Below are 21641 nucleotides of genomic sequence, written 5' to 3' on the forward strand. Positions count from 1 at the left end.
ATATAATGTGTTGACAATCGAAATACAAAGACTTTAATTTTATATATTAACAGGCGGCTAGAATGGCATCTTCTGATGGTGTTAAGATTCATGATATTGTCTCTGAAATAAGGAGTAACTTTGTTGTTGGTATAACTATGATCAAGGCATGGAAGGCCAAACAAATTGCAAAGGCATTGATTGAAGGTGATGCAGTGAAATAGTGCAACCTTTTATTGAGATACTCTGCAGAGTTAAGGAGAGTTAACCCAGGGAATACTCGTAAAATTAATCTAGCAAGGATTGCACCTACACTCCAACCAAGGTTTGGCAACTTTTATTTTAAATTCAATGGGCTTAAGAAAGGCTTCACGACATCTTATAGGCCTTTCATTGGTGTTGATGGATGTCATCTCAAGACCAGTTGAGTTTATTATACATGTTGATTATGATTTGGAATTATTCTTTGATGTTGTTGTATCTCTAATATTGTATACTTTGTAGAAAAAGAAGACACCAAACCAAAAGTTGCAAGAAAGTTGGAGTTAAGAAGAAGTGACAGAACAATGGGTGCTTAAAACCAAAAAACTCAAAGGAGAAGGAAGTGATCCATTACAACCTATGGAATTGTCTTGATTAAGCAACTTGTTATGGTGTATTTTGGTTACCTTTTGATTATGTTTATGTAATTCTAAGATATATACCATCAAACTCATTTATGCATGGTATGTCTTTTTGTTGTATTTTTATACATATTTATATGCCATTTTTGGCTTTATATAATTCTGAGGCTTCAAACATCATCATGGTTTAAGTATGATTTGGATTTGTTGTATTTAGTAAGCCTTTATGTTCTAGATTAATATGTAAAGGCATGATATACAAGGATGAATTACAAACAAACCATTAACAAACAAATATGTAATACAATAAAAACATTAGTAAATAGGGATGAAATACAAATTGTTCCAAACATATAGGGACGATAACAAAAATTAGTATAAGAACTAATTGATTCAATAATTGATCCTTACAGGGACGAAATGAAAACATATAATCTTCCTCTATGACTAAAATAGAAAAACATTACAGACACCATGAACTTGAATCTCACTACCATTTCTGGTAAACAAGGAACAGACACCATGAAAGAGTCAACAAAAGCTTGAGCAGTTTGACCTTCTTCCTTTTGTTTTCCAACTTCAATTTCTTCTTCTATTTTTTTCCTAACTTCAATTTCTTTAATAATGCAACCTAGTTCCTGAACTAGCTATGAGCAATTGCATCCAATTGATCTTCTGGGTTTAGTTGATGTGACGTGTTCAAGTTCATCATCCCATATGAATAGCTTGCAACCTAATCCCAAATTTGAACATTTCCAGAATCTTCTTTTAGGGTTTTCAGTTGAATTTGAGATGAACATCTTTATTGCTTTATTGCAACCACAAAATGGGATTTGAGACTCAGTGTAATTACCTACTGATGATGTTTCCATGATAGAATTTGAGATGAGGATGAAATATGTAAGAAGACATGAATAAGAGAGGAAGAAGATATGAACTTGATGCAAAAATGTATCCTTTTTGATTTCGTCCTCATTATTATGGCCCCTTCACTAGGTTTCCACATATTAACCACATAAATTTATAAATCATTTCCACATTAGCAAATTTATCCCAGTCAGAGTTTTTTAACGGAAATTTAACCCCAAGGACTAACATCGACATGAAAATGAGATATAAGGATTCAGACAAAAAAAAGATACATGAACCAAATTCAAAAACTCGCTAACATAAAGTGACTAAGGAACTATTTAAGCCTTATTTTAATATGTAATGAGCTAAGCTCCTCAATTCATGCAACAAGAAAAACTAGCGGAACAATGGTGAAGACAGTTGGAATTCTAATACTTCTGAGTTCTCATAGAGAAACAAATTAATAATTTTATTACTTAAGAAAACTTCTTATATTAATTGTACACTTTTTTTTATTTCAAAAGTATTGTATATTTTAAAAAGTATAAATCTTACAAGTCAAAAGTGCAAATCGTTTAAGTATAAATCCTTATGTGTAATATATAGTATAATTAAGGGTATTTAAATTTAAATTGATCAGTAAAATTAATAAATTAATTCAAATGAAATTACATGAAATTGAATAAGATATGATTTTTTTAACTAATTATTCAAAATCAAATTGAATCGCCGAATAATTTTATTTATAGATAAGATGTGTTTTTACTTCATAATTGATTTAAACTACGCTGCAAATATCTTTATTAGACCCGTTTTTAAAAATTTGAACATGGTCTCCAGATTAATTGGGCCAACCCTGGATAATGGTATTATTAGTTGTCCCTTTAGCAAGCAAAAAACTACTCTATAAGGGTTTAACTATCTGATTTGGAGAAGAACGCAATTTATTAACCATAATATTTGTAAGGGAATTTCTTAATCCACCCTATGGTTTTCTTACGCACCACGTGAAATTCAAAAAATATCCCTGGAAACCGAAAATACATTTTCGGGACGCACCAAGAATTGATAACAAATCTATTTCCCCAGAAATGCGTTTTTGGTTTCCACGGGGGCATTTTGTTTTCTCTTTAAAATATGATGGATAGACTTTTGGACTTGTATTGTATTGTGAATGGTGCGTATCGGAAATGTATTTCTAGTTTTGTTTTCTCTTTAAAATAAGATGGATAGACTTTTGGACTTGTATTATATTGTGAAGGGTGCGTACCGGAAATGCATTTCCTATTTTGTTTTCTCTTTAAAAGAGGGTGGATAGACTTTTGGACTTGTATTGTACTGTGGAGCATGCGTATCGGAAATGCATTTCTGGTTTCCACATGGCATTTTCAAAATTCCATAGGGTGTTTTTCACCCTATAGGGTAGAATAAGAAATTCACTATTTGTAAAAGGTTGTAAATAGTGTTACACAAGCTAATGGGCCTTAATTCTTTAAAATTTAAGGGGCAATCTACCTTAAGAATTAATGCGATAAGAGCCTTAGAAATAGATGATTGAAAGCTACTTGTTACAAAAGCATACTCCTCCATTCTCTTTTATAAGCAAATTTTGACTTTTAGATTCATTCAATAAATGATGTATTTAGGCTATATATAGACTAGATACATCAATTATTTAATGAATTTAAAAATAAAAAGTTATTTATAAAAGAGAATGGAGGGAGTATGATATAAGGTGGACAACGTCATTCCCAACTATATCCCAAAATTGTTTAAAGAAAATACCCTAGAATCCATCAAGGCCAGACGCCTTGAATGGGTGTATTTGATTCAACGCATAATTAACTTCTTCCCTCGTCATCTATTAAGTAAAGAGTGTTGGAGTTCTTCAGTAAGGATCAGAGCCATCGGTGAGTCATCTATACTAGCGGGGGAAATAGAAGATGTAGGACGAAAAAGACCTTTAAAAAAGTTAGTGCTTTTTCCTTGAGAATAGTATCATCAATGCATCAAACACCATTGGGAAGATGAAGGTCATGGACTTTATTTTTCTTCCGCCTGATTACCCTTTTGGTATGAAGTAATTTGGTGTTCCGATGTCCCAATTTAATTCAACCATCTCTAGCCTTTTCATACCAATGAATCTACTCATGCGCTAGGGTCCCATCATACTCCTGTTGAAGCTCTTGTTGGAGATAAACTAGTCTTGGCGAATCTATTCACTCTAAAGATTGTTGGATACCCATGAGTCTCTTCTCAATGTGTGATTCCTTCTATTGATATTGCCAAAAGTTTCCTCATTAAAAAGGATAAAATCGTGTTTCACATTTTGGAGACAAGTTACAATCCCTTATAGGAATTTTCCCCAAACAGTCTGGACTATATTGAAGTATTTCAGGTGAGTGATCCAAGTTACCTCAAACCTAAAATGATGTGGAATGTGGTTTTTGAGGGGAAGACCACACAAAAGGAGAATTGGGTTATGATCATAATGAAATTTACATAACACCTCAACATATACACCAGGAAAAGCCATGCACTAAGCAACATCGACTAGTGTCATATCCAGTTTGCAATAGACCATTTGATTACCAATGTAAGGCCTATTGCAAGTGGGTTTCTCATCAGCCATGTCTACTTCAACTAAATTACACTTATCAAAGACATTCAACAAAGAAGTTTCCCTAAAATGATTAAAATTACCGCCTTTTTGTTCACTCGAATGAATGATGTTGTTAAAGTCTTCAATCAATATCCAAGGACCATCAATAGTGTTTCTCATAAATACTTGTACGTTTCCATAGATAAATTAGGGGTAGGGATGTGCAAAAATATGGTTAAGTAAATAATACATATATTCAAACTAAAATGGACTAAATGAAGAAAATGAATCATTTAAATGGTTAATAAATTTAACCACATATTATAAACAATTTAATTAATCAAATTTAAGTAAAAAAAAGTTTAAATTGTTTAACTAATTATTTTTAAAATAAATTATTAATAAATAAATAAATAAATTATTTTTTGAGAAAACAAAAAATTAGACCCTTAACCTCTATTTGCACCCTCAACTTCACATTCTTTCCTCTGTCTCCTAAATTAAAGGTTCAAAATATTTTTTACATAATGACAACTGAGAATTGAACACGCGTTTCTTTTATTCAATTCAGAACCAAGTTAGTTGCTCGCTTTATAATGAATGTTGTTTCTTTTATACATTTCAGTTTTGATTTATCATCCTTTCAATTCATAATGAATGTAGTTTTTTACACACATATTTAAAAATACAATAAAAATATTATTATATTTTTTATTAAATTAATTTTATTAATATGTCAAAAATAACACACATCTTAATTATTAGATGACACAATTAAAAAATTATTATTATTTTTATATTAAAAATATATATATATAAATTATTTTAGATCAAATTTTATTCTATAAAACGTCACTCATATATTATCATAGAAACTTTCGTTAAAGATTTGTGTCCAACTTTCAATTTTCAATTTCTTTTTTAGTTAGACAAAAAATAAATGATCATTTGAAAATTGAAAGAATTAGAATTTGATATAATTAGTCTTTACAAAAATTGATTTGTAAAGTAGATGTGTCATCTATACTTATATTTATATATATATATATATATATATATATATATATATATATATATATATATATATATATATATATACATAGTTTTGGACTGACCTGTTTTTTTTCCTAAAATATCCTTTATTCTCATTTTAATTAATTTTAAATAAAACACAATATAATTATTAAAAAAAAAGTGTCGTTGTAACTTCCATCCTCTATAAGTTACAACTTCATGGGAATTACATAACTTCTATTGTTGCACTATAAATCCTATCGATTGATTTTTTTTTTTTAATAAGCAAATCCGATCAATTGATAAATTTTCCATCATTATTACTCCTTCTCAATTTTATATAGATTTTTCTTTTGGGTCTATTAATGCACCACAAAGAATTGGTCCATTAATACATTCTCAATGTACAAATTCAATATGTTAGTCGTGGCCGCAAAAACCATTATCTGGTGCATGTTTTTTCTCTTGATTTCTTGGTGCATCTTTGTTTCTATTATATCCTTGTTTCTCTACTATACCATAAATTTATTTTTTTAATTTATATATAATTATAGATATTTCTTTATTTTTTTATTTTGAAAGATGAACCCAAATACAAAGTATTCATCACACTCCTAGAGAATCTCTAAAAGTGCCTATTACGTTTATATATATTTTGTTTTTGTTAGTTTTTTGTCTTTTAAATCCATATTCTATTTAATTTTATCCATATTGTAAATGTTGTTATGAACAATTGGCTCCAAATCTATTTATTTTGGCATACATTTTTTGTATATGTTGCAATATTGATTCTCATTTTTTAAGTGACAGAACATTTCATTGAAAGAGAGAGCAAGAGTTGGGAGAGAAAGTCTCGAGAAAAAAAATAATGTAGTGTTCAAGAATTCTTTTTTCATACAACGTACTACTTACATATATGATATGTGTCTACATGTACAGGATGAAATATGTAGTCACTATATTATTGGCTCGGTTACAATGTCACATATTTTTTGATATTAGACTGAAATAATTATCTCTTCTACGAGAAATACTTGCATGGAAACAAACAAATCAACAGAGAGAGAAAATTTAATTTTATTTTTAATTGGCAACATGGAAGTGGTTGTAATAATGGAGGATAGAGACAATTTTATAAACCATACATAGTTATAAAACAGTTATACAATGAAAACTATTTCATAGTTGGTTACTTATACGTTTGTATTTTGATGTTGTGCATATTAAAAAAGCGGAAAAACGGGCACGGGAGTAGGGGTGTTCATGGGTTGGATAAACCCAATAAACCCAGTAAAACCCACCCAAACCGATCCAAAAAAGTGGGTTGGGTCGGGTTATTGGGTGAATACGGTTTTCAAAAATGAAAACCCATTCAAAATAATTGGGTTATGGGTAAACCCACGCCCAACCCACAAAACCCATGGGTTATTGAGTGACTATATATATATATATATATATATATATATATATATATATATATATATATATATATATATATATATATATATATATATTTTTTTTTTTTATAATTTGACAAGTGATGACTTTGATGTTTTTAATTTTGCTTGCTTCAATTTCAACTATTTGAACATCTTTTATTTAGTAAGTAATGATTTTAACTTATTTAGGATGCCACATTTTGATTATTTTGATGCTAATTCTAATAAATTGCAAGTATTTTATGTAATTCTAAGTTTTACCGTAATGTAACTTTGCTTCTTACAAATATATGTTTATAATAAATTTTATTATACATTTTGACATTTGATGTTTAAAAAAATAGCAGTAATATGTTAAACTATTTATTAAGAAAAAATGTAACATCTATCCTATAAGAAAATTGAATGGTATGGAAAAGACCAAAATACCCTGCTTGCTCACTAACGTTCCACGTGGATAGCTTCCCCAGCCTTCTTTCTTTTAGGTTTTGCCATTTATTTCTTCTATTTTTCTCTCTCACTGATTTTCTCTTTCTTCCTCTTTCACGATTATTTTTTCTTTTTCTCTCTCACCAATCCTCTTTCTTTTCTTCTCCCTTCTCCTAACTCTTCCCCTTCTTCCTGGTTTTATTTTTTTACTTTCTTTTCTCTATTTCATAAGATCCATTTGATTTCTAATTTCACTCTTTTTTTTTCTTTCTTCAGATTCTTCATGTTCAATCTCGGAGGTTCTAACATCTTTCGTCATCAACAACAACAAAGGATTTGTAGGTAAAATAGATAGAAGAAAGTTTCAAGGATTCAAATTTAGATCTATAAAAGGTAAAAGATATAAACTTTTTAGGGTTTTTCATTTTTAGTTGTTTCATTTTTAGTCGTTTCATTTTTAAACAACATTGTATTCATGTTTTAGCTTAATATTTTGTTTTTGGTTAACAATATTATTTATATTTTTTCCATAATTTTAGACATGTTTTTTTAACTATCACTCTTGATTTTCCTTTTCCTTGCCAGATCCATAATAATAGTGGTGATCGGAATTATTTTGAACTGGTAGTATGTTGGTCTGTTTTTCTTAGACAAAATAGATTTTGGTTTAATTTGTTTTCTTCAGTTTTCGTTGTATGTTTTAGTGTTAGTTCCATGACAAATATGTGATTTTTACTGGTTTTTGTAGTTATGATGTTTACTGTTTAATGAATATTTCCATTTATTTGTGAAAAAGATCAATGATGTTTTTCAGATCTGTGTTATTAAAGAAGATCTATTTGGTTTTTAACTTCACTCTTTTTTTCTTGGTCTTTAGGTCTGATTTATGGTTTCTAACTTCCTTCATCCTCAACAACAATAAAATAATTTGTAGGTAAAATAGAAAGTATGATTATTCGAGAAAACAAAAGAATCTAGAAAAAAGTTAGGGTTTTCTAAAAAAATGGAGTAATTTGTGGTTAGAGATTTTAGAATAGAAAATGGGTTTGAAGATTTAGAGTGATCATATATAATTTTCTAGAGTACTATGATGAATTTGTTGAGTTTTTACTGTTGTTTCTTTATATTTAACATATCTCCAGATTTGCAAGTCACCAAGGACGTCTTACATAGTTTTCAAGTTGTTATGTTACTGGGAATACTCAAGAGCCTCATATGTCATCGTATTGTATCACTGCAAGTAAGATTTCAACTAATGATTTTCTGATGTTGTAAGCTGCAATTTGTTAATTCCTCTTTATATTTAACTTTTAACAACTCCTACCAACATTGATATATGTGTATATGTTGTTTATGATCACAGCTTCTCGAATATTTTTCTGTAGTTATGTTCATATAATAATCTCCATATATAGTTTATGATCACAGCTTCTCGAATATTTTTCTATAGCTGTGTTCATATAATAATCTCCATATATAGTTGATTATGTCAAAGAAATACATAATTATGGAGAAAATGCTTTTAATGTTTTTGCTTTGTAAATCTTTTGAATCTTATATTGTGGTGTACAAGAAAGTGTAATTTTTTAGTATCTCTTTTTCTGGTGCAGTTGTTCTGACCATAGCGGTTGGTTGCTCTTTATAAGATTCAGCCAAATGCAATCAATCGGGTACCGCAGCTGTAATGAGGAAAATTAGAAATTGTAACTATTAAGATTGTTTGATGTACACTTATTCTTGACCTTTAGGTAATTTAAATAGCTTTTCAATTTTTACTATTAGAATTATTATAACTAAGGTGTTGTTTCACCTACAAATATAAGGTAGGTACTTATGTCTACCGTAAGAGAATGACTAATGTATGGAAGGACAAGCTCATTGATAGTCACAATATTGATATTGATATTTTGAGAGGTTTTACGATACATACGACATGAATTGAGAGGTTTTACAATGCCTAAGATATTAGTAATTTTTTGAGATCTCGAACAACTTTTGAACAACTTATGAGCATAGGTGTAATAGGTACTACAAGTAGTCAAAATAAAAAAAAACAAGTTTCAAGAAATAGATAAAGTTAACTACACTAGGAAAGGGTGATTTTTGGTTTCTTTCAATGAGTTATTTTTCTCTGATGTTTTATTTTATAATTCAAAAGTTAAATGAAATATATAATTACATTTATTTGATATTCTTTATTCTTTATGAGATTTTATAATTTGTAATCAATCTAGCTATGTTATTTTACGTAATTTTAATGGATGGCTATATTTGATTTTTACATTTTTGTGATTTGTTTTATAATCATTGTGTTTATTATGATTTTTTTAAAAAAAAATTTCTTTGATGTAGATTTTTTTTAGAGGAATATTTATTATTTTTTTTTTGGGAATTTGAATCATTAATATGTAAATTGATCACTAAATACACAATAAATGTAAATTTTTTATCTAAAATATTAATTTTAGTTTATAACCATAATGAAATAAAATATAACAATAATATGAAATAGTAAAATTATATTTCAGTAAGAATTATTAAATTTATTATTTTTCTTTTTGTATCAATTATTATCTGAAAAAATCACAGCAATATTAATGGAGTTATTAACCATTATTTTCAATGAATCACCTTTATGTGCATTTAAATATTAATGCAGTAATTAACCCAATAAAAAATAGATACATAGTCAATATATTAATATATTTTATCGATGTTCATCTCCAACTTATAAAAAATAGAAACATAGTTAATATATTAATATATTTTATCGATATTCTTTTGCAACTTATAAAAATTATTAGATAATTTTTTTCCTTTCAAACTTCTAACTTTAAGTTTTATAAAAATAATAAAAAACAATTTCAAAACAAATAAATTTATACACATCAAAATTATCATCTTTATAACTATTTGTTAAATTATTTGTGATATTTTTTTCTATTAAAAAAATATAATATATCATCTAAAATTATAAATACTATAACATTTTTAAAGAAAATCAACAATATTAAATCAACAATATTAAAATTTTTTATGATAAATAAAAACATATCAAAAATATTTTAATTATTTGAACGTGTTTATGTTATAATATATATAGTATGATATTAATTGCATTTCATATAATTAAATCAATTATCATACGATTTTTATTTTTGACATAAAATAATCATACGTTCTAAATGAATTAAATGAATTTCAATATTAATACGATGGATGAACAAATTAAAGATTATAATAAATAATATATTATAATCTAAAAATTAATAAAATTATAAAATATAGTATCACAAGCAATCTAGAATAAATACATAAGTAATGTATGAGTCAAATAGTATCAAAATTGTATGATAATATGAAATATTCTCTATTATTTTATGATCACAAAAAAATATAGTTATATACGGATACTTTTCATATCATTTTTTGTTTAATTGATTATTTTTTAAATTGTGTTTAAAAAAATCAGGCACAAAATTTAATATTTATATAAATTAACAACATTAATATTATACTATTCAAAATATTGAAGTTACAGGTCAAAATATTGAATATTAACGGGAACATGAAGTTATTGATCAATATAATTTGAAATTAACGGGAATCTGAAGTTACTGATTAAAATATTGAATATTAACGAGAACATGAAGTTATTGATCAAAATAATTTGAAATTAACGGAAATCTGAAGTTACTGATTAAAATATTTAATATTAACGGGAACATGAAATTACTAATCAAATTATTGAATATTAACGGGAACCTGAAGTTACTGATTAAAATATTGAATATTAAGGGAAACATGAAGTTACTGATCAAAATAATGAATATTAACGGGAACATGAAGTTACTGATCACAATATTGAATATTAACGGGAATCTGAAATTACTGATTAGAATATTAAATATTAACGAGAACATGATGTTACTGATCAAAATAGTGCATATTAACGGAACATGAAGTTACTGATCACAATATTGAATATTAACGGGAACCTGAAGTTACTGATTAAAATATTGATTATTAATGAGAACATGAAGTTACTGATCAAAATAGTGAATATTAACATGAACATGAAGTTACTTATCATAATATTGATTATTAACGGGAACTTGAAGTTACAAAAGGCTATTTAGACACAATTTAATTCTGGTGTTTTCAATTTTGTTTCTGATTTTTTTAAACATAATTTAATGCTAAATATTCTTATTTTTTTCCACAAAATGTTAAATATTCTTAATTTTGGGAACAATTTTTTTTTAATCCATGTATAAATTAAAATATGTCTTTTAATAAACTCTTTCTGTTAAATAATTTTGTTTTTCATTTTTACATTTTTATTTTATTGATTATTAACGGGATATGAAGTTATTGATCAAAATATTGATTATTAACGGGACATGAAGTTACTGATCAAAATATTTTTTTATTAATTATACCTTCAATTATTATTTTTCATAGATAATCAGACATTTTTTATTAAAAAATATACATCTGAAACAAATATGCGTCCCGTACTAGAACCCGTGCGAATGCACGGGTTTGTTACTTGTAATTTATATAAATGTTATATTTGTGAAAACAGTTCTTCTCATTTGTGTTTATTTTGAATTTTTTTATGTTATTTTACTTAAAGGAATGTCACTTCGAAAATTTTGATAAATAATTTCAAACTAAAAGAAATAAGTTCACCGTATAAAAAGAAACAATATAAGTATAGACAGACAAATTATTAGAAGAAAAGTCAAAGATATAAATAAAATTTTGATAATAATGAAGATTAGAATCTTTTAATGATGGACTTCATATTATATACATCTGCCTTTTTTCTCTATTGTGACATGACTTCAGATAACATCCCATTATTTTACTACTGCCCTTTCTGCTCAGCTGTGACATCCCATTCTTTTACTGCTTTACTCTTGCATTATTTATTTTACTCTTGCATTATTTGTTTGACAGCTTTACTCTTGCATTGTTATAATTGGTTTAACTTAAAGCAGACAACTCTTGAGTAGACATCATTTAATCATTAATTAAACATATTTTATTTTTTATTAATTTTAATATAATATTTCTTTTATACTTAATTTATTTTTTATATATTTAATTCTCTTAAATATTTGTTATGAACTTTAAATGTCGTTATTACCTTTTCATACATTTTAATTTTTAGCAACTTTTTAACATAAAATTTAGTTTTTTCAATAAATTATTATATCACATCTATTCTTTTTTCTCTATATGTATATTTTATAAATGAAATTTAATTTACTCAAACTTTTTCTATTCTATTATAATTAATTTTTTTTCATTTTTATAATATTATATTTTGTAAATAATTTTGGTAAAACAATTTTGATAATCTACAGGCAATTATCCATTAAAATAATCAGTTATGTCAAGGATACGGGTACCCGTACCAAAATTTGAGCGAACACACAGATTATTATATTTTTTCATAGTAACTTATGGATCATCCTTTTCAAATATGTTAGCTTATTAGAAAAGATTCAGTATATATTTTAAAATTGTATAATCTCTTATATAATAATTATCTTATTTGATAAAAAATTAAAACGATTGATTTATTTAATAAAAGTTTCAATAGTTTTTTTTTTTTTGCTATCAAAGTTTCAATAGTTTTAATCTTAAATCAATTTATTCTTGATATTATTGTTTACATTTCATATTTTACACGTATAACTATTTCAACTTAAATTTACTTTTATTCTTTATTTTTTTTAATTTTTTTTCAACTTCATATTTTTAAGATAGTCTCCAAATAAATGCGCGTCCAAAATCATATCCCACCCAAAAACGCACACCGTGCGTATGCACGGGTTTGTTAATTTTTAATGCAATATTAATTTTTAATTTTAATTTTTTTATACAATTATTGTGTGATTTATTTTAATTTAATATCAATATTTGATATTTAGGGTAATTATAAGTATATTCATGTTTACCAAAAAGAAAAGACAACATGATTTTTTTAAAATATAATATTTTTATTACTTAGTGTAAATAAATAAATTGGTGTGAGAATAGAAGAAATAATACAAAGAAGCGGAATCGATCAAAGACAGATAAAAAAAAATTAAAATTTCAATCTGATGTGAGGACATCAATGCATTTTTTTATAGTAATGATCACGTGGGAAGATAGACTTACTATAGCTAGGTTTTATTTCTGCCGTGACAGGACAACACAACACACATCTCATGATGTTGCTATGCTCTCTTCTTGCATTAATATATTATATATCATTTTGTTCACATTTATCAATCTTCATGTCATTGTCGCTACTATATTCTCATTTTAAATAAGTATCACTTTTAATATGAAATAAATTATCCCTTAAAAATAAATTAATCAAATAAGTACCAATTTTAATTTTGTTGTACTTTGCATCGAGAAATTGCATTATATTTTTTGAAAATAAAAATTGTATTTTAATAAAATAATAATTATATGCTATCAATTTTATTGTTGTAATTATTTGATTCTATGCTATCAATTTTAAATATTTTAACTAATTAAAATCAAATCTTTCCATTATTTTTTATTCTACTGTTTTAACTAATTAAAATCAAATCTTTCCATTATTTTTCTGGCTTTATACCACCGGTTTAGTCCGGTTCGGGGGCGAGTTCTGGCATCAAGTGGTTCCATCCCCCTCCCGATCGCAGTTGCGGGGGATCGAACCGTGGTTCGACCTACCAAGTCCAGCGCCAATCACCACTGGACCAACTAACGATTGGTTATCTTTCCATTATTTTTTATTCTACTGTTTTTGAGTTGATGATCATATTTGTTTTAATAGTTAATAATTGATGATAATAATCAGTAATGATAATATTTGTATTATACTATTATTAGAAAATATTTTTATAAATGAGAAATTATTTAAGAGAGAAACACTTTATCTTCAAGGGAAAACATTAAATATCATTAACTTAAATAGATTTTATGTTATACCAACAAAGGAGAGAAATACTTTATCTTCAAATTTATCCCCATAATTAAAACAATTATTCTAATAAATTTGTTATTTTTATTAAATGAGTAGATAAAATGATATAATTTTTTCTGGGATAAAAAGCAATACTCTAGATGAATTATGATAGTGATGGTAGTTGGATACCAACTTGTATTATTATTGTATTATAAGTATACATAATTATTAATATTTGTATAATTGATGCATATATAAAAAATATGCACATCTCATAGATATTTAAACGTGTTTATAAAAATATATGTCATTTTAGTTAAATTTCTAAGTTTTTTTTATAAAATAATTTTATTGATCTAAATATTTTTACGGGTACCAGACATTTTTCTATAAATTCAATTATTATTTTTTCACGGGTACCGGACATTTATTTATATATTCAATTATTATATTTTCATGGGTACCAGATTTTTTTCTATACATTCAATTATTATTTTTTACGGGTATCAGACATTTTTCTATTAAAAAATATAAATCTGAATCAAATGCGCGTCTCATACCAGAACCCGTGCGAACGCACGGGTTTGTTACTAGTATCATTAATAATTATATAAGGAAAAATAATATTGGGTAACCCATTACCCAACCCAATCCAACCCACAAATTTGTGGTTTTACCCAAACCAACCCAATGATATTGTGGGTGGTTATTTTTCCTCACCCAAACCAGTGTACCATATACGGGTTGGGTTATGGTTTTGGAAAAATTCAACCCAAACCGACCCATGAACACCCCTACACGGGAGTGCCCGTTTGAACGCTAGTTCTATATAAATTTTTTACAACTCTATCTTTAGCTAATGTAAAATTTGAGTTTTTTCTAATACACTCCCTCACTTTAATATTATCGGATTTAGTGTGTGGATATAATTAGTAAATTAATGACCATAATTATTAATATGATGTATTTGATTCTCTTTCAATACCCACCCTTGCGTCCAAAAATATTAAATTTAGTAGGCATATAAATAATTGATAGTCCGAATCGATAGACTCGTAATTTTATAATAGAATAGAGTTGAACCTAATTCATCTGACTTGTGAAAAAAATATCTCTTTATATGAATCTTTTATAATTTAATTTTTAATCAATAAAGAATTTGGGTTTTTCTTAACAAAAATAAAGAAACTAATCAAATTCTAAATTGGACTACTCTAATTTGATAGGTGAACTATGGTTGACCAACTTGTAAAAATCATTCAAAATTTCAACGATGACTCGTGTACACATCAATTTGAAGTAGAAGTTTGAAATAAGTGACACAATAATAATGATTATTTGCTTAGGAAGAAAAATAAACAATTATGATACATGTCTCCAAACTCCAAAGTCCAAACTCCATTCGTATTTTATTTTTTAAGTGTTTTTATTAAATAGGTGATATTACTCATAAAGATAAGAATGATTGTAAATATTCTACTCAAATAAGTGATTAACCTCTTAAAAAAGCAAAATAAATAATAGTAACAGATTGTTTGAGAAAAGTAGGGTTAAATTAAAAAGAATCTGTTTTTTATGAATGCTTTAAGTGCATTTAGACTTTTTTAAAAAACTTAAATACGAGTAGTTAAGAAGAAGAAAAAGCTAGTTGAAAACAAATAATCAAACATGGTTTTGTGGACTTCAAACAATATTAACCAGAAAAGAATCTTAAGAGACTATGTACACGTGATGATTTGCACTATAATCCCCAACGTTTAGTTTTCTTTTTTCTCTTTTGTCATCTCACTATATATGCATCTAGATGAAAACGATCGTGTTCATTTCCAGCAACAAAGGTTTGAATGAGTCATGCATGTTACTATTTCGTTTTAATCGTTTTTAAATTATCCACTAATTTGAATCCTTTTTTTTGACATTTTTTAAATGATTTATAAGTTAAAATGGAACTTATTCCAGGTCGACCATGTCTATTTACCTTGCCCATTTCGTTGAACCCGATGTATAAATATATTAATAAGAGATTTTTAGGTATACAGTCTTTAATCTTCACTCTCGTTACGATTATCTTGAATTCTAAATTGACTTAGGTGTTGGAGTACTAACCATGTAGGCATTCCTCCTCTTTGGTCCACCGTACCGGAGATTAGCAACGTCGGTTCAAGATCAACACCTCTAATTCAAGAGGCATCATGATCGCAACCCTCGTTCTAGATGTCTCGTCACTGAATCGCCTAGGAAGCTTCGTTCCATCGTAGTTTCTGCAATTTTCTCCATATCTGGTTCAACAATAGAATAGTGGCGCGGTTTGTGGGAATCAACTTCTAATTCCAGCGAATTCCACAAGGTCAAGTTTGTTTCACAGATCTAAAATCCGAAAGCATCTCAGGCGAAGAAATCGAGGTTCCACGGGGTCAATATCGCATATCTACGGCGTTTGAATCCATCAAATTCCAATTCAACTCTGGTTAATCATTAGTATCAATCTCGAACCATCGTGGAAAGACACCAACAAATATCTTTAGATCTTGACCCATAACTACGGAGTTCCGACCGGTCAGGCTCAATTTGAGCTTAGGACAACCCTAAATCTTGATCTCTCACTTCGAATGAAGCTTACAGATGAATCTCTATGGATCCATATTTAAGTCCAACTCAAATCTGGGTGATAATAGCAGAAATCGTGTCTGAGAAAAACTGCCGCACAAATATTATCTTGGCTGATCCTGACCAGATGTCTCATCATCGTAAATATCTCTTGTCGGCTATATCATCGTCGCGTAGAATGAAGTTATGGAATTGACCATTGGATGGTACATGGAGATAGGCAACTTAGGGAACCAAATCACATTTTTGGTATGGAACCCGGTGGAATAGATAGAAGCTCCAAGCTTCAGGACATGCAGGCAACAAGTCGGCTTCGCTCCAAAGGAAAGGCACAACATACAATCAGAGAATAAACTTCCAAATATGTGAAACAACACAAAGCCAAACACCTTGATCGATTCCTGGTAGAACAACACTGAAACCGCGAGATCTCTAATTAGAATGATCGGTGAAGATTTCTGGAGCAGCAAAGGGGTGAAGACTTCCTTTGACCAAGCAATCTGGATATCCTGAAGAGAGATCCGAGTCCAGAGATGTCGGTCCATCTCGACCTTGAGAAGTAGAAATCGGAACAACCATTAGAGGTTGACCGTCTCCCAATCCAGGGACTCCATCTACCCAGATCAGCTGATACTCAAGCTACCTGAACAACATATCTGAGGACGAGTGATCGGTATATACGTGTGGTCGACCACATTGTTTAATTAATGTATTTTTAAATTTATTGCCTAGTTGAAATTACTGATATAATTATTAAATGCAAAATTATATACATATATGTATTGCTATTATCTTCTTATCGTCCTGCTTTGTGTCTTGTCCCCTCTTTAGAGAACTAAAGTGTGAATACATGTAACAGCGAATCGGGGTATAACCAACGCACCTGATACCCGAAGTAAAGACTTCTGGGGTGCTTTCAGAAACACTTTGAACTTTCAACTACAAAATCAATTTCCCTCAGTGCCAAGCACGCCTAAAGAATTCAGGGTTGCTGTCAGAGACACTTTGCACGTCCGACTACAACAATAAAATTTGCACAACGCTGAGTGCGCCTAAAGATTTCAAGGGTGTTGTCGAAGATGCTTTGCACGTCAGACTACAACAATAAAATCCACACAACATAGAGTGTTCCTAAATATTTCAAGGGTTCTCGCTTTTCACTTTCGACTACAACAATCAAATCTCCACAGTGCCAAGCACGCCTAAAGATTTTAGGGGAGTTGTTGGAGATGTTTTGCATGTCTGACTACAACATTCCTGCATAGCTGGAACCCCCCGGATCTATCCAATCCAAGGGACATGACTGGTGGATCCTGGAGACCTCCACCTCGATATGAGCTTTACCTTAGGGAGAGGAACAAAGATCCTCTACCTTTGGCCAGAGAATGATCCTCTGTGACACATAGTGCAGTTCAAAAGGAAGGTTACATACTCCTATCTAGCAGGTTTCGTGCACCTCACGAGTAAGTATAATTCAAAACATAGTTGGATTTAACATGACTCATGCCTTATTCCTATGAATATGATTCAAAGTATAGCCTCATTTATTCGGTTCCATGAGAAATCATTACATGTGCGGTTCAAATTGTAAACGTCAATGGCTGAGCTCATGTTTCACCGTTATGAATTCAATGTATAGATGTCGAGTTGAACCAATGTGTAACCTATGCAAGCACATTTCAATTACAGCCACGTCCGACTGGCCTGACATCTAACCAAGACAATGCATACATTTTAACGCGACATGCTGAAGAATAAAGCAGCCAAACATGACCTCAGAAAGAGATTAAGGTTATTTATACTTTAAGCAAATATTATTTACTGCTCTTTGTAGCAGATGAACTGTACAAACTGCAGGACTCAAAAGTAAACCTGATGCTCCTCAACTCTCAACTGGTTGAGAATTACAATTAACAGGAGCACAATGTGAAACCAAAAGTGAAAGCATGCCCAAGGTACTAATATAAATAAATATAAATACTACTTACAAGCCGAGGCCTGAAATCCTAACAAACCTTACAGGAACAAAGTAAATATAAAAGAAAAAGGGGGTAAAAAGACCCTTAAACATCAACTCCCATATTCAATACACCTGGACCTCCCCTAACATCCTCTACATTAATGGCTCGAAATGGATCGAGTTGGTCGGCAGTGACAGAAAGGTCGGGGAAAAATCCTCATGCCTGCTCCAATGTTTGATCTCGAACCCAGTACACTGACTCCATAGTCCGCTGAAGGGACTCCCGATATTTCTATTATGCAGCAACCAGGTCTTCCTCAAGGCATTTCAAAATTTTAGCTCGGTCATCCTTCTTATGCTGAAGAGCTTTCTGGTCCACTTTGAACTTGCAACATGCATCTGTCGTGTCTTTAGAAGTCTTATTCCAACGTTTCTCTCCCTCGGCAATAAAAGCGTTCAACTTCGTTATTTGAGTAGCCAAAGATAACGGAGAACTATATCGCTTCACCTCTTCCTACAAAGAGTCAACAAGCTTGATCGTTGTCCACAGCTCATCCAATTCTTTCTGAGCCTTGAAATTACCCCACTCAAGGGTCTCACACTTCTCCTTCAGCTTATCATGCTTCCTAGAAAGTTCATCAGAGCCTAATACATCGTCCTGGTCATTGGCTACCATCGAAACCAAGGATCCAGTCCTAAACATGATGCGTGAAGCATCTATAAAAAGAAGGTTTACTTGAAGTTGACTCTATGCATATATGAGTTCCTAAGCTACTTGCTATTATAAAAAAGATTTTATGTTGCCAATATTGTTGGGACAAGCCGTGAAATTTGATCCATACCCAAGCAGATGTTTGGTTAACATTTATAGGAACAAAGTCTTTAGTATAAGAAAAAAGTTTAAGAATACCTGGATTCAAGTTCCAAGAGCTGGTAGATCTTACTCTCTGCACATCTTCCAGATTCAAGAAAATGAACTCACAAAATCCTTATTCAAGAGATGTTACTCACCATTTTGCATTGGATGACCATTGATAAGCTACCTTTTGCCTTATGGTCACAACTATTATAGGGGAATATCATTTAGGCCAAATAATTATTCCATGGAGGTTATGTCTACAAGCCTCAAGGCCGAGATTATATTCATCTTCTAAAATAGTGATTACAAATCTTTTTCTTTTCATACAAGGAACTGGTAGTAGACTTTGGGGTATGTTGCAGACATTTATCATCACATTTGCAGCAAAAAAAATTGTTGGAACCGTTTGTTTCTTCTCTTCACTTTGTTTATCTTCTTCGATTATCTTATTAGATTTGACATGGAAAAAATAGTTTTAAAAGAGTTCAAAATATAAAATTGATTTATAAATAAAAACTTATTATAAATTTGTTTTAAAATAAACTGAAACCTTAATTTTTTTTATTGAAATAGTTATTAAAATCTTAATCTAACGAACCACAAACTTTTATAATATAAGATATCCTCATATTGATAATATCTAAATACCCTAGAGTAAATTCAGCTTAAGGATGGCAAAACAGACTCGACCCATTAGTCTTGTCCGTTTTGTTCGCACTTTAGTGTGGGGTGGATCGAGGGTTTAGGCTCGCACCCTCTAATATGTCCGCCCCGTCCCATTTTTCATGTCACCTTTTGCGGGAGCTGACATTAACATAATTTTTTTACATTTTTAGACTTAAAAAATGCAGTGAATGTGGGTCTATCCCGTACTGTCCTCATTTTTTCAATGCAGATCAATGTTTTAGACTCACAACCTCAACTATGACCGCCCTGTCCTCCCTTTTTTATTGCAAGATTTTGTAAGACAAGCCTAAACAGGCCGACATGTCTGTTTGTCATCCCTAACTTAGCTACATCTATCCTAATCCAAGAAAGGAAACTTTAACATTATTGACTATAAGTGAAAAACTTTAAACTATTATAAGACTTTAAAATTTATAGCAAATCCAGAAATGCGAGATCTTTTATATGCAAATTTCTTCATAGAAAATAACCACCGTTATATTTAAGAATTTAAAATAATTAAAATTTGTTTATAATTTTTGGAAATAAATTCATAATAAAATATGAAAATTTTGAAAATCTGTAAGAAAAAAATTAAAATTCCTAAAAAACTCCAAATCTTCAAAAAAAATTGATATCTTTTATCCATAATTTATATATATATATATATATATATATATATATATATATAATAAATTAAAATTATAAAATTATTTTTAAAGTTTTTGAAACTAATTCATAGGAAAAAATATAAAATTTGATGGAAATTTTGCAGAAAACTCAATAATTCAGGATAAGAAAATAACGATTAAAGTTAAGATTGGGATACGGAAAAAACAACAATATAATCACCAAAAATAAAAAGAAATATGTGAAAAAAATTAAAAATTATAAGTTGCTTTCAACAATTAAAAGCAATAATAAATATTATCTTCAAAGATTAGTTATTTATTTAAGACATTTTTAAATAGAAAAATAATATATTTATTTTCAATTGATTAACTATCAAATATTAATTTAATAAAATATTTGATTTTAAAATTTTGTTTATTATTTACAAAACAAATATTTTCTTTCATTTAAATTTGATTTGATTTAAATTGCAGCATATCCCACAAGAAACTTCAACTTGTAGGGACAAAAATATCCATTTGTAGATTTGTAGAATTTTTCATGAGTTTCTCAAGAGTAGTTTACTTTTTTAATCTTCAGAAATACCATTATGCTCATCGTTAAGAAATTTGGATTAGACATAATTAATCTCTATAAAATTAATTTGTACGATAAAGGTTATTTTCGTTTATAATCATATGTTTAGATCATACGTTGTTTGAAGTGGAACTCTTAACACATTATATCGCGCTAAGGACTGGACATTTGGAGTGTAGAAATAAATAGTGGATGATCCAATAGCATAAACCTGATAGCAAGTGGCCCACATGATCTTAAACGAGGCTTTTGATATCATCTTAGGAAATGTGGTTTAGGCCTAACTCTACCATACAAAACTGACTTGTAAGGTAAAAGTTGCACCCACTTATAAGCACATGGTCAAACCATATATTGTTTGATGTGTGACTCTTAACATTCATCATCATCATCTTTTCCTTCGTCAACCCATTATTTCGAGCTAAAGAACTGTGAAATCAA

At 29.0% G+C, this 21641-nt stretch overlaps 1 long non-coding RNA gene across 1 annotated transcript; it reads left to right on the forward strand.

The window, feature by feature from the left end:
• Positions 1 to 7063: 7063 nt before the first annotated feature.
• Positions 7064 to 8877, forward strand: LOC131608071 (uncharacterized). The gene is made up of 3 exons (XR_009285481.1): positions 7064 to 7331; positions 8081 to 8178; positions 8549 to 8877. It is a non-coding gene; the product is annotated as an uncharacterized LOC131608071 (long non-coding RNA).
• The last annotated feature ends 12764 nt before the right edge of the window (positions 8878 to 21641 follow it).

Source organism: Vicia villosa, linkage group LG5 (genome assembly GCF_029867415.1).
Source record: "Vicia villosa cultivar HV-30 ecotype Madison, WI linkage group LG5, Vvil1.0, whole genome shotgun sequence".
NCBI classification, from domain to species: Eukaryota; Viridiplantae; Streptophyta; class Magnoliopsida; order Fabales; family Fabaceae; genus Vicia; species Vicia villosa.